Genomic DNA, 12,276 nt, shown 5'->3' with positions numbered 1-12,276 from the left:
TGCCGTCTTGCTGAGTAGCTTGTGAAGATATAAGCAATTTGTTGCATGACAAGCTATCTCAACCGCTTCTGCCCAAAAGTGTTTTGGTGTCTTGTACTCATCAAGCATTGTTCTCGCCATCTCAATAAGAGTCCGGTTCTTCCTATCTACAACTCCATTTTGTTGAGGCATGTACGTAGCCGAGAACTCGTGTGAAATCCCTTCTTCATCAAGAAAGGTACCCACATTTGCGTTCTTGAACTCCGTTCCATTGTCGCTATGAACCTTCTTGATCTTTACTTCATATTGATTTTGGGCCTTCCTGGCGAAGTTCTTGAAGATCTTGTCAACCTACAATTTATCATCAAGAAAGAACACCCACGTAAATCTTGAAAAATCATCAACTATGACTAAACCAAATGAGTTTCTGCCGAGACTTTTATAGGCGTTGGGACCAAAGAGATCCATATGAAGTAGCTCGAGCAGTCTTCTCGTGGTCATGATGTTCTTCATGGGGTGGCTTCCTCCAACCTGTTTTCCTGCTTGACAAGCACTGCACAATCTATCCTTGTCAAATATAACATCTTTTACTCCAAGGATATGATCACCTTTAATAAGCTTATCAAGATTCCACATGCCGACGTGACCTAACCTTCTATGCCACAACCAACCTTTAGAAGATTTAGCAATTAAGCAAGTTGTAGGTTGAGCCTTTTTAGTGAAATCAACAATGTATAAATCACCTCTACGTATACCGGTAAAGACCACATTATGTTTATCTCTTAAAAACACTTGGCAATCTATTTCAGTAAATAGGACATTGAAACCAAAGTCAGCAAGTCTAGATACACAAAGCAAATCATAGCCAAGGGATTCAACGAGCATAACATTTTGTATGGAGCTATCATGTGAGATGGCCACCTTACCAAGGCCAACCACCTTACCCTTTGAGTTGTCACCGAAAGTGACATACTTTCGAGGGCCATTGTTTTCAGCAAGCTCACAAAACATGTCCTTGTCTCCGGTCATGTGATCGGTACATCCACTACCAAGAACCCATTCCTTTCCTCCAGCCACGTAGCCGCGAAGAATTGCCATAAGACCAAAGTGTCTCATATACTCATCAAGATCAAAGTCACTATCATCATCCTCATCATAGTATCCATGTTCAACATCGTCTTGTGATTGATCAACTCCTAGAGAGAGTGATTCATTAGATAAATGATCATCACAATGTTCATCTTTATGAATTCTAATGGCTTTGTAGATGATATTGTTAATGATTCCAACATCTCCCTTGGCACACATGAGGTTAGTAAGCTCAAATAGACAATCACCAAAATTAGGATCATTGGAATTCATCTTACTTAAGGCAAAAGACTTATGAAGAATCTCATCTAAGTTTTGCAAGGAATTATTTGGAAATTGTTCCTCAAGAAATCTCCATATGGTGTAGGCACAATCAAGAGCAGGCAAGCAACGAAACAAGTTTCTAGGAAAACCTCTAGTAATAAGATTGATAGTTCTAAGGTTGTGAATCATGTTAATGGACTCATCAAGGGTAGAACGCAAAGGGTCAACAAGGGGTGCACAAGGGCTAGTAATGTACTTGTTCAAGTGATATTCATTAAAAATCTGAAGCATCTCATTTTTTCACTCATGAAAGAACTCTCCATCAAGTATATGCACTCTACGTCTAACACTCCCCAATGTACATAGACTAATCCATCTTCCTCCAATGGTGATTAAACCAAAGCAATGGATATCAATGCTCAGATACCAATTGAAAGGATCGAGAAGAGGTGTCTAGAGGGGGGTGATTAGACCCTCAACAAAGAAAGTAGCATTTTTTAAATTCTTTAAGTCAAGGCGGTGGAGTTTTAGCACAAATTTAAAAATTCACAATACATTTCAAGCAAACATGGCAAGAGTATATGAGCAACGAAAAGTAAAGCATGCAAGTTGCAAGAAAGTAAAGGGATGGGATTGGAGTATACAAATGCAATTGGAGACACGGAGATTTTTGGCGTGGTTCCGATAGGTGGTGCTATCGTACATCCACGTTGATGGAGACTTCAACCCATGAAGGCTAATAGTTGCGCGAGTCCACGGAGGGCTCCCCCCACGAAGGGTCCACGAAGAAGCAACCTTGTCTATCCCACCATGGCCATCGCCCACGAAGGACTTGCCTCACTTGGGTAGATCTTCATGTAGTAGGCGATCTCCTTGCCCTTACAAACTCCTTGGTTCAACTCCACAATCTTGACAGAGGCTCCCAAGTGTTACCTAACCAATCTAGGAGACACCACTCTCCAAAAGGTAATAGATGGTGTGTTGATGATGAACTCCTTGCTCTTGTGCTTCTAATCATAGTCTCCCCAACACTCAACTCTCTGTCATAGATTTGGATTTGGTGGAAAGATGATTGGAGTGGAAAGCAACTTGGGGAAGGCTAGAGATCTAGATTCTTGTGGTTGGAATGGAATATCTTGGTCTGAACACATGAGTAGGTGGTTCTCTCTCAGAAAATGAATGCTGGAAGTGTAGGCACGTTCTAATGGCTCTCTCCTCGAATGAAGGAAGGGTGGAGGGGTATATATAGCCTCCACACAAAATCTAACCGTTACACACAATTTACCAAACTCGGTCAAACTGATTTAGTTCAAAATGTGAACGTTAGGATTTTCAGTGGGACCGATATGATCAACTCGGTGGGACGGATGTGCTAGGGTTAGAGTGAAACCTCAACTCGGTTTGACCGCTTACACAAACTCGGTGAGACCGATTTTGGAAATGAGCAAAACAAAGAGTTGGTGAAGCAAACTCGATGGGACTGATTGCATATCTCGGTGAGACCAAGATAATTGCAATAGGCAACAGAGAGTTTGCAAGCCCATTTCGGTGAGACCGAGATCCCATCGGTGAGACCGAATTGATTAGGGTTTCTGGTAGTGGCTATGTCAAATGGACTCGGTGGCGCCAGATAGATCAAATCGGTGGGACCGAGTTTGACTTTTGGTTTGGGACATATGTGGAACTGAGAAAGTGGTTGAGGGCTTTGGAGCATATCACTAAGCACTTTGAGCAAGCAAGCCATTAAGCAACACCTCATTCCATCTTAATAGTATTGGCTTTCCTATGGACTCAATGTGATCTTGGATCACTAAAATGGAAATGTAGAGTCTTGAGCTTTTGCCAATCCTTGTCCTTAGCTTCTTGAAGGGGTTCCACATCCTCTTGTCCAAGCCACTCCACTGTTGAACTCATCTGAAATATACTAGATAAAAGTATTAGTCCAACAAGAGATATGTTGACATTAATTACCAAAATCACCCAGGGAGCACTTATGCTTTCAGCTTGGTTGTTGTTGGTTGTTGTTGTACTTTATTTTGCACTTTTACTTATCTTTTATTCCTATCTCTATCAGATCTCACTCTTGCTAGTGACCGTGAAGGGATTGACAACCCCTTTTCGCGTTATGTGCAAGTGTTTGTTAGTTTGTGTGTAGGTGCATCTATTGGGGACTTGTGTGTTCCTCCTACTAGATTGATACCTTGGTTCTTAACTAAGGAAATACTTATCTCTACTTTGCTGCATCACCCTTTCCTCTTCAAGGGAAAAATCAACGCAAACTTAAGAAGTAGCAGGAAGAATTTCTAGCGCCGTTGCCGGGAGGATATACATCAAGCCTACCAAGTACCTATCATAAACTCTCATCTCTTGCACTCACATTATTCGCTATTTGCCTCTCATTTTCCTCTCCACCACTTCTAAAACATTTTTAGAAAAATATAAAAATATTTGCCTTTTTATTTGCCTTTTCATTTGCCTTTATGTCTTACTTGGTTTGTTTGCCTGTTCGCTTGGCATAATTGTGTGTTTATTGAAAATCAGAAAACAAAACACTTATGGATCCTCATCCACTTGCTAATCTTTTTAAAAGATCCAATTATGATGAACCAATTGCTAGTGAATTGGGTGCACTAGATTATCTTTATGAAGTTTTGCTTGGAATTTGTGAATCTGAAAATTGTGATGAAGTGCTAAAAGAGGAAATTTATGAAGTGATTAACGATAGCTCCTTGGATGAAAAGTATGATTGCAATGGTGTTATTATAAATTATATTAATGTCAATTGTGCTAATAATATGCAAAAACCCAAGCTTGGGGATGCTAATTTTGATATGTCCACTATTTATTGCAATGATCATGATTGGGGTGATTCTTCTTATGATCTTGAAAATTTATTTAAGCATCACGATGAATATGTTTGCGATAGTATTGAAAGTGGGATTGGAAGAGTGTTAACTCTACGTAATAATGATCCCACTACCTTGTAGAATGATCAATCTTATAATTTTTTTGATAAAAGTGGGCTTGGAGAGGTCATGACTTTATTTGATGATAATGGTAGTTGTGCCCACCCAGGTGCCCCCCTCCACTGGTTCTTGGCTCTAGAAATTCTATTTTATTGAATAAAAAATCCTCACAAAGTTATGTTCCAATCCGAGAACTTTTATTTCTGCACAAAAACAACACCATGGTAGTTCTGCTGAAAACAACATCAGTCCGGATTAGTTTCATTGAAATCATGCAAATTACAGTCCAAAACAACAGGAAAAGCGTTAGGAAAAGTAGATACGACAGAGGCGTATCACTCCCCCAAGCTTAGACCTCATTTGTCCTCAAGCAAAAGTCGATATCAAAAATCATGTTTACATGTTTAGAGAGAGAGGTGTTGATAAAAACAAAATACGGACATAGTAGCATCATGCTTATTATTAGACAACAACAAACTTTATCATAAATCTCTATCATATAACTTCTCATGAACAAGTAACAATTCATCACAACATCAAAGTAAAAAGCATAAATTTATTGAAAACCAACAAACTATGTTCTCAGTTAACTTTGCAACTACAATTCATCATATTTTCAGGAAGGTCACATATCAGAGCCTTTTGGCAAGTCCACATACTCAACCATCATTTAATCTTCTGTAATTGCTAACACTCACAACATATATATGAGCAAAAAGTTTCAACTGGACACATAGAAAGATAGGGGCTTATAGTTTCGCCTCCCAACTTATTCACCTCAAGGGTGATGTCAACAATAATAACTCATGCTCGTTCATCTCCAACTGGGTATATGTGCCTAGATCTTTCCCCACCACATGATTCTTGCCAAAGAGAAAAAAATAAGAAGAATACTTTGACTCTTGCATAAAAAGTAAATACATTAAAGTAAAAGATAGGCCCTTCGCAGAGGGAAGTAGAGGTTGTCATGCGCTTTTTTGGTTTTGTATGCACAATCTCTCAATGCAAAAGAACGTCATGTTATATTGCCCCTTATGATAGAAACCTTTATTATGCAGTCCGTCGCTTTTACTTTGCCATCACAAGTTTTTACAACACTTAATTTCTCTTACATTAAATGATCAAGCACATTTAGAAGAAATTTCTATTGCCTTTTTGCACCTACGACAACTTACTTGAAGGATCTTGCTCAATCCATAGGTAGGTATAGTGGACTCTCAAAACATTAGTTTGGGTTTAAGGTTTTTGGATGCACAAGTAGTATCTCTACTTAGTGCGGATTTTTGGCTAGCAAAGATATGGAGCAAGCACCACATTTTGAAGGATTTATGACAATATAACTTCTATGTGAATATGAACAAACATAAATCATTACGTTGCCTTCCTTGTCCAATGTCAACAATTTTGGCATATAATATTTAATGGGGGCTCACAATCATAAAAGATGTCCAAGATAGTGTATTTGCATGTGAATCTTCTCTTCCCTTATTAATTATTTCATGAATTGTATTATTGGCCAATGCTATGTTTGTCAACTTTCAACAAAATTTTCCCACTTTTAGTTTTCCTTATGTGATGTCATTACTTACCATAAGATTAGCATATGATCTTTTTCATTATTTTCTTTTATTTTGATTGAAACATAAAAGTAAAGAAGCAAAAACTCAAACTAAACTTTATTATATATCTCTCACTCAATTACATAGATAGATAGATCATGAAACTAGAACTCAAAATTAGATCATACTGAACTTTTATTCAACTAAATCATGAAATAGCTAAGGATCGAACTAAAATAGGTAAAGGTAATAAAAGTGATGGTGATACGATATCAGGGCATCTCCCCCAAGCTTGGCAAAAGCCAAGGGGAGTGCCCATATCCGTGTACTCAAGTCTCCTTTGGTGGGGAAGATGATGATAGTGGTGATGGTGATGAGGTACTAGTCTTCTTCTTCTCCAGCTTGCGTCGGAGGCTAAAATTATCCTCCCTCAAATCATCATTCTCTTGCTCAAGCTTTAATATGATCTTGCATAATGTTGCCTTTCTTTCCTGCAGAAAAAGAGAAGAGATAGATTGGTTCTTAGTTTTGTTTGCTCTATTGGGGAGACTTGACTTCTTGAACTTCACGTGCATATCTCCAGGTTGAGGTAGTGGGGCTTCATCCGAGGATGCATCCTCCGTCTCCTTCGGATCGGGTATCCTCCTCATCCGTCAGCCACAAATAGGGGAAGGTATTCTTAAAGATATTTGGATTTAGAGTAAAAGGGGTAACATATCCCTCTCCATCCGAATCTTGAGACGACATATTTTCAGATATGTTAGAAAAACAACACAAAACAAGAACAGAGGATTTCTTCGTGATATGGTGGTCAAATCGTCCGGAAGTATATATAAAGATTTTTTATCTTGGGAAATAAGCATATGGAAGAAAAACGGAGTCAGGAAGGTGTGCGAGGGGCCCACCACCCACCAGGTCGCCCAGGTGGGGAGGCACGCCCTGGTATCTTGTGGGCACTTGGGCTGCCTTCCCGATTGTTTCTTATTTTCCTATTTTTTTATAATATTCCAACACTGACAGAAAATATTTTTGCGGATTTTCGGAGTCCGTTTACTTACCATATCATGTACCTCTTCCTTTTCACGGTTCTGGAGTGTTCTGCAAGTTTTTTTATGTGTTCCTCCGGTGTCATAGTTTGGATAATATTGTTTTCAACATTAATAGGCATACCCCAGATACAGTGCTTAATTATTTGTCTATTGATCACCTTCGGGTTAGTACCTTCGGCATTATTAATCTTTATAGCTCCTAAGAGATAAGCTTCTTCGATGATATATGGTCCTTCCCATTTGGAAAGAAGTTACCATGCAAAAAATCTAAAACGAGAGTTGTACAAGAGAACATGTTCACCAACTTTGAATTCCCGTTTTTGGATTTTTTTTTGTCATGCCACATTTTAACTTTTTCTTTAAATAGTTTGGCATTTTCATAAGCTTGGGTTCTCCATTCATCTAGTGAGCTAATATCAAATAACCTCTTTTCACCAGCAAGTTTGAAATCATAATTGAGTTCTTTCATTGCCAAGTATGCTTTGTGTTCTAATTCAAGAGGCAAATGACAAGCTTTTTCCACAAACCATTTTATATGGAGACATACCCATAGGATTTTTATAAGTTGTTCTGTAGGCCCAAAGTGCATCATCAAGTTTCTTCGACCAATTCTTTCGGGACCTATTAACAGTTTTTGTAATATTAGTTTTATTTCTCTATTGCTAAGTTCAACTTGACCACTAGATTGAGGATGATAGGGTGATGCAATTATATGGTTAACATCATATTTGGCAAGCATTTTATGGAAAGCACCATCAATAAAGTGTGAACCACAATCAGTCATTAAATATCTAGGGACTCCACACCGTGGGAAAATAACTTCTTTAAGCATTTTAATGGAGGTGTTATGATCAGCACTACTAGTTGGAATAGCTTCTACCCACTTAGTAACATAATCAACAACAATCAAAATATGTGTATACCCATTAGAGGAAGGAAACGGTCCCATATAATCAAAACCCCAAACATCAAATGGTTCAACAACAAGTGAATAATTCATAGGCATTTCCTAACGCTTACCGATATTACCTATTCTTTGACATTCATCACAAGACAAGAAAACTTACAGGCATCCTTAAAAAGAGTAGGCCAATAAAAATCAAATTGTAATACCATATGAGTAGTTCTATCTCCCGCATGCTGCCCCATAAGCTTCGGAATGACACTTCCATAGGATTTGTTCCGGTTCATGCTCATGCTCAGGTACACAACATCTAATAATACAATCTACTCCCTCTTTATAAATATGTGGGTCATCCCAAAAGTAATGTCTTAAGTCATAGAAGATTTTTTTCTTGGTATGTGAAACCAGGTGGTATAAATTTGGCAACAATGTAATTAGCAAAGTCAGCATACCAAGGAGTGTTATGAGAATCATTTATTACAGCTAGTTGTTCATCAGGAAAGATATCATCAATAGGTAGTGGGTCATCAAGAATATTTTCTAACCTAGACAAGTTATCAGCTACGGGGTTCTCAGCTCATTTTCCTATCAGTGATATGTAAGTCAAATTCTTGTAGAAAGAGAACCCACCTAATGAGTCTAGGTTTAGCATTTTTCTTTTCCATAAGATATTTTATAGTAGCATGATCTGTGTAAACAATTACTTTGGAATCAACAACGTAAGATCTGAATTTATCACAAGCAAATACAACAGCTAAAAATTCTTTCTTGCTAGTAGCATAATTTCTTTGGGCACTTGATACGTCTCCAACGTATCCATAATTTTTTATTGTCCCATGCTATTATATTATCTATTTTAGATGTTGTATATGAATTAATATGCTATTTTATATTATTTTTAGGACTAACCTATTAACCTAGAGCCCAGTGCCAGTTTCTATTTTTTTCTTGTTTTAGAGTTTCACAGAAAAGGAATACCAAACGGAGTCCAAACGGAATAAAACCTTTGTGATGATTTTTCTTGGACCAGCAGACACCCCGGAGACGTGGTGTAACACCCAGACAATTAAGCGATAGTAACCTCACCCTACTGTGCCATGTCATCATATTTTATTAAGCCATTTTGCCACCCGGTGAAAATCGGAGTCAAATTCAAAATTCAGATAATAAGTCGAATTATTGTTTCTTCAAAGTATAAAACTAAAATGTTCGAATTTTAGTATAATTTCCCCTGATCATTTGTCTTGTTGAATCCAACATCATTTGGCTCTCCGATTAATCTCTAGTAAAATAAATAGTGGTCCAACTCCAACAAACGTAACCATTTCAAAGTAAACAAATAATTATGAGTTTCCAAATGACTCAAAACTTTATGTGCTGCTCCAAGATATTGCGCTAGAATTTTGTGCCAAATTTCAAGCTCAACTAAATTCATTTGCTATAGCAAGTAAATAGAGAACAATTGTAGAAATGTAAAGAAAAGAGAAAAGAGAGAGAGGAAGGAGATGACCTAATATACTGGCACTGTGGCCCATTTAGCAAAAATCAGCCCGGCCACCCCGACACGCCTTCTTCTTCTCACTACAGGAGGCTGGGATGGCCGTGGCGGCCACCCGCCGGCCGTGGCCACTTGCGTGGCGGCCATTCGACCCCTCCCGGCGTCCTACTCGGCCTACAAGTCCTCCGCGGCCCCCCTGACGAACCCTAGCTATTCCTCCCGCTCAATCTCTCCACCACCTCGCTCCCCTCTCTCTCTCCCGAACACAGGCACCTCCGTGCGCCGCTCGAGCCCGCGGCCACGGGCGCCCCCGCGCCCGGGAACCTTGTCTGAGAGGTGCGCCGACCACCGTTTCTTCTTCCTCGACCATCGGTTGAAGCCGGGGCATTCTACAACGAAGGAATCGTGCCCTTCTTCGTCCTTGGCCGCGGCTTCTTCTCCGGCGAACTCCGGCGCCGTCAATCCTCCCCGAGCCTGCTGCCCTCCCCTACCGAACCACAATGAGCACACGCTCCCCCTCATCCCGTTTGCTCCGATCCTCGTGCCGCTTGCCTCTTCCTGCCATAGCCATATACCGCCTCACAGGGCCCGAGCTCCTGTCGAGCTCGCGCTTGCCCCGCCTCTGCCCGCGCTCCTCGCGCCCCGGCCTTCCGCTGCGGCCACGCCCTACACAGCGCGCGCTCGCTCTCCTGCCCGCCCCGCTACCGCTACCGCTGCCCTGCTCGGCAGCGCGCGTCCGCCTGCTCAGGCGATGCCCGCACAGCCCCACGCCCGCCGCTCCCTGATGCTCACCTCCTGCGCTGCTGTAGCCCGCCGCCGCCTGCTGCCGTTGCCCTGCGCTGGTGCCACTATGCCACTGCCGCCCGTGCCGTAGGTGCCCGGCCGTGGTGGACGTCACTAGCCGGCGCCATCCGCACGAGTGATGCTGCGCCCGGTGCTGCTTGCTGCTCCCCGCGCTCTGCTTGCTGCCGCACTTCTGCTGCTTCTTTCCTTGCCAGCGCTGCTCTGCCTATACTACTGCTAGCACTGTAGCAGCGCTAGCTAGCTTTTTAATTTCTACATCAAGTAACCCCCTCGACTGCCCCTAAACTGCGGCTAAACAACTACTAACAGGGCTCAAGAAAAATATGAGTAGAAAGTATACTTCATAAACTCCATTTTATCCCACTGGACCAAACCCTTTTGATGCATGTATTAATTTGTACGAAAATCACAAAGTTCAATGTCCTGTTAACAGAAAAACCGAAAAACAGTTTTATTTTCATAGCTACTTTAGTGCTCTTGATGTCAAGCAAATGAACTCTAATATGAATGTAATTGGTACTAACATGTAGATCACAGAAAAGTACTCAAAATTGATATAAGGCACTAACTCATAGGATGTACAGAACAATAGTTGTAGTCCTTTGAAAACAGCCAAATGATGTTTAAAAAACTGTCGAATTCTCAGACTTAGCAAAATTTCAGGGATTTCTAGAATATTGGTTAAAACTTTAGAGATTCATATAAAATAAACCGTAGGTCGGATGAAAAAGTTTTATACATGAAAGTTGCTCAAAACGACGAGACGAACCGGAATACGCTATCCGTTCATCTGTCACATGCCCCTAGCATAGCGAACATCGAACCTTTCCCCTCCAGTTCGTCTGTCCGAAAATGCAAACTTCAGGAAAACTTTTCCGTATGTTATCCCCCTTCGCAAGTAGCGTGTAGTGCCGCGTTGGAACACCCCTAACACTGCTTTTTGTCTTGTCATGCATAGTATTGCATTTGTTTGCTCTGTATTTACTATTTCTTCCCCCTCGTCTCTCCGGTAGACCCCGATACCGTTGCTAAGGCCCGGGGATCGACTACGTCACCGACGACCCGTCCTTCTCGTCTGAGCAACCAGGCAAGCCCCCCCTTTGATCATCCCGATATCGCCCATTCCATTCGCTCATGCTTGCATTAGATTTTGCTACTGTAATTGATTGCTCCTATTCTGATGCATAGCCTGCTTTTGTAACCTTCTTATTGTTACCTACCTGCTTATCCTAAACTGCTTAGTATAGGTTGGTTAGTGATCCATCAGTGATCCCCACCTTGTCCTTGTTGCCGCGCTTTATGTTCGATGACTCGATCAACGTGATCGACGTCCAGGCCCCGACACCGCACATCACCCCCTAGTTGTACGACTCTGCAGAGTTACTATCGAGTGCCGAGGGTGACACCTCACACATCACTCCTGATTAGATCTCTATAGTGTAGCTATTCGGTCGTGGTCTCTGAGGGTGATTTCCTCCTTAACCACTTCCGATACGACTCTGTCGTGCAACCCCTCCAGTGTGAACCTCGAGGGTGGTTCCTCTTATGTTCACCTTGATGATTGCATCGAGTGGAATCCACCGAGGGTGGTTCCTCAGGGTTTCCCTTGGTGTTAGACACACAGTTACTATGGTTACTATGTGTAACGCCCGGATAATCTTGCTACAGTAATCCCACGCTAATCATGCCATGTCATCCCGATTACTGTTGCTAAACGTCCATTAGTTCAAACCGCGTCAAATTCAAATTTAAAATTTAAATTAATGTCGGCAAGAAAATTTTTCAAAAATTGAAACAAAATGTTCGGTGGTTGCCAAATATTACAAAGGTAATTATGGTGCAGCAAACACATTTTTATAAAATGTCTAAATAATTTAAAAGGTTTAAAAACAGAAATGCAAATAGATAAAAACAAAAACAGAAAACAAAGCTAAAAAAGGGGGGAAAGAGAGAAAGGCCCCCCCACTGGGCTTCGGCCCAGCAGGTCGGCCCACTCGGCCACATGCCCAGGCCGCCCCCCCACTACCCCCTCCTTATCCACTCCCCCTGTAACCCTAACCCTCACCCGATCCCCACTTCCCCCCCACTCTCCCCTCACTCCCTCGATCCAAATCGGGATCGAGGCGACCACGCCCCCGACCCCGACGACATCGCCCCGGTTCCC

The 12,276-nt window shown here is 41.4% G+C and overlaps 1 pseudogene; it reads left to right on the top strand.

The window, feature by feature from the left end:
• Positions 1-10,340, top strand: part of LOC119299541 — a 71,637-nt pseudogene extending 61,297 nt beyond the window's left edge.
• Positions 10,341-12,276: the final 1,936 nt, after the last annotated feature.

The sequence above is a fragment of the Triticum dicoccoides genome, chromosome 5A (genome assembly GCF_002162155.2).
Source record: "Triticum dicoccoides isolate Atlit2015 ecotype Zavitan chromosome 5A, WEW_v2.0, whole genome shotgun sequence".
NCBI classification, from domain to species: domain Eukaryota; kingdom Viridiplantae; phylum Streptophyta; class Magnoliopsida; order Poales; family Poaceae; genus Triticum; species Triticum dicoccoides.
This window is presented reverse-complemented; position numbering and strand designations above follow the sequence as displayed.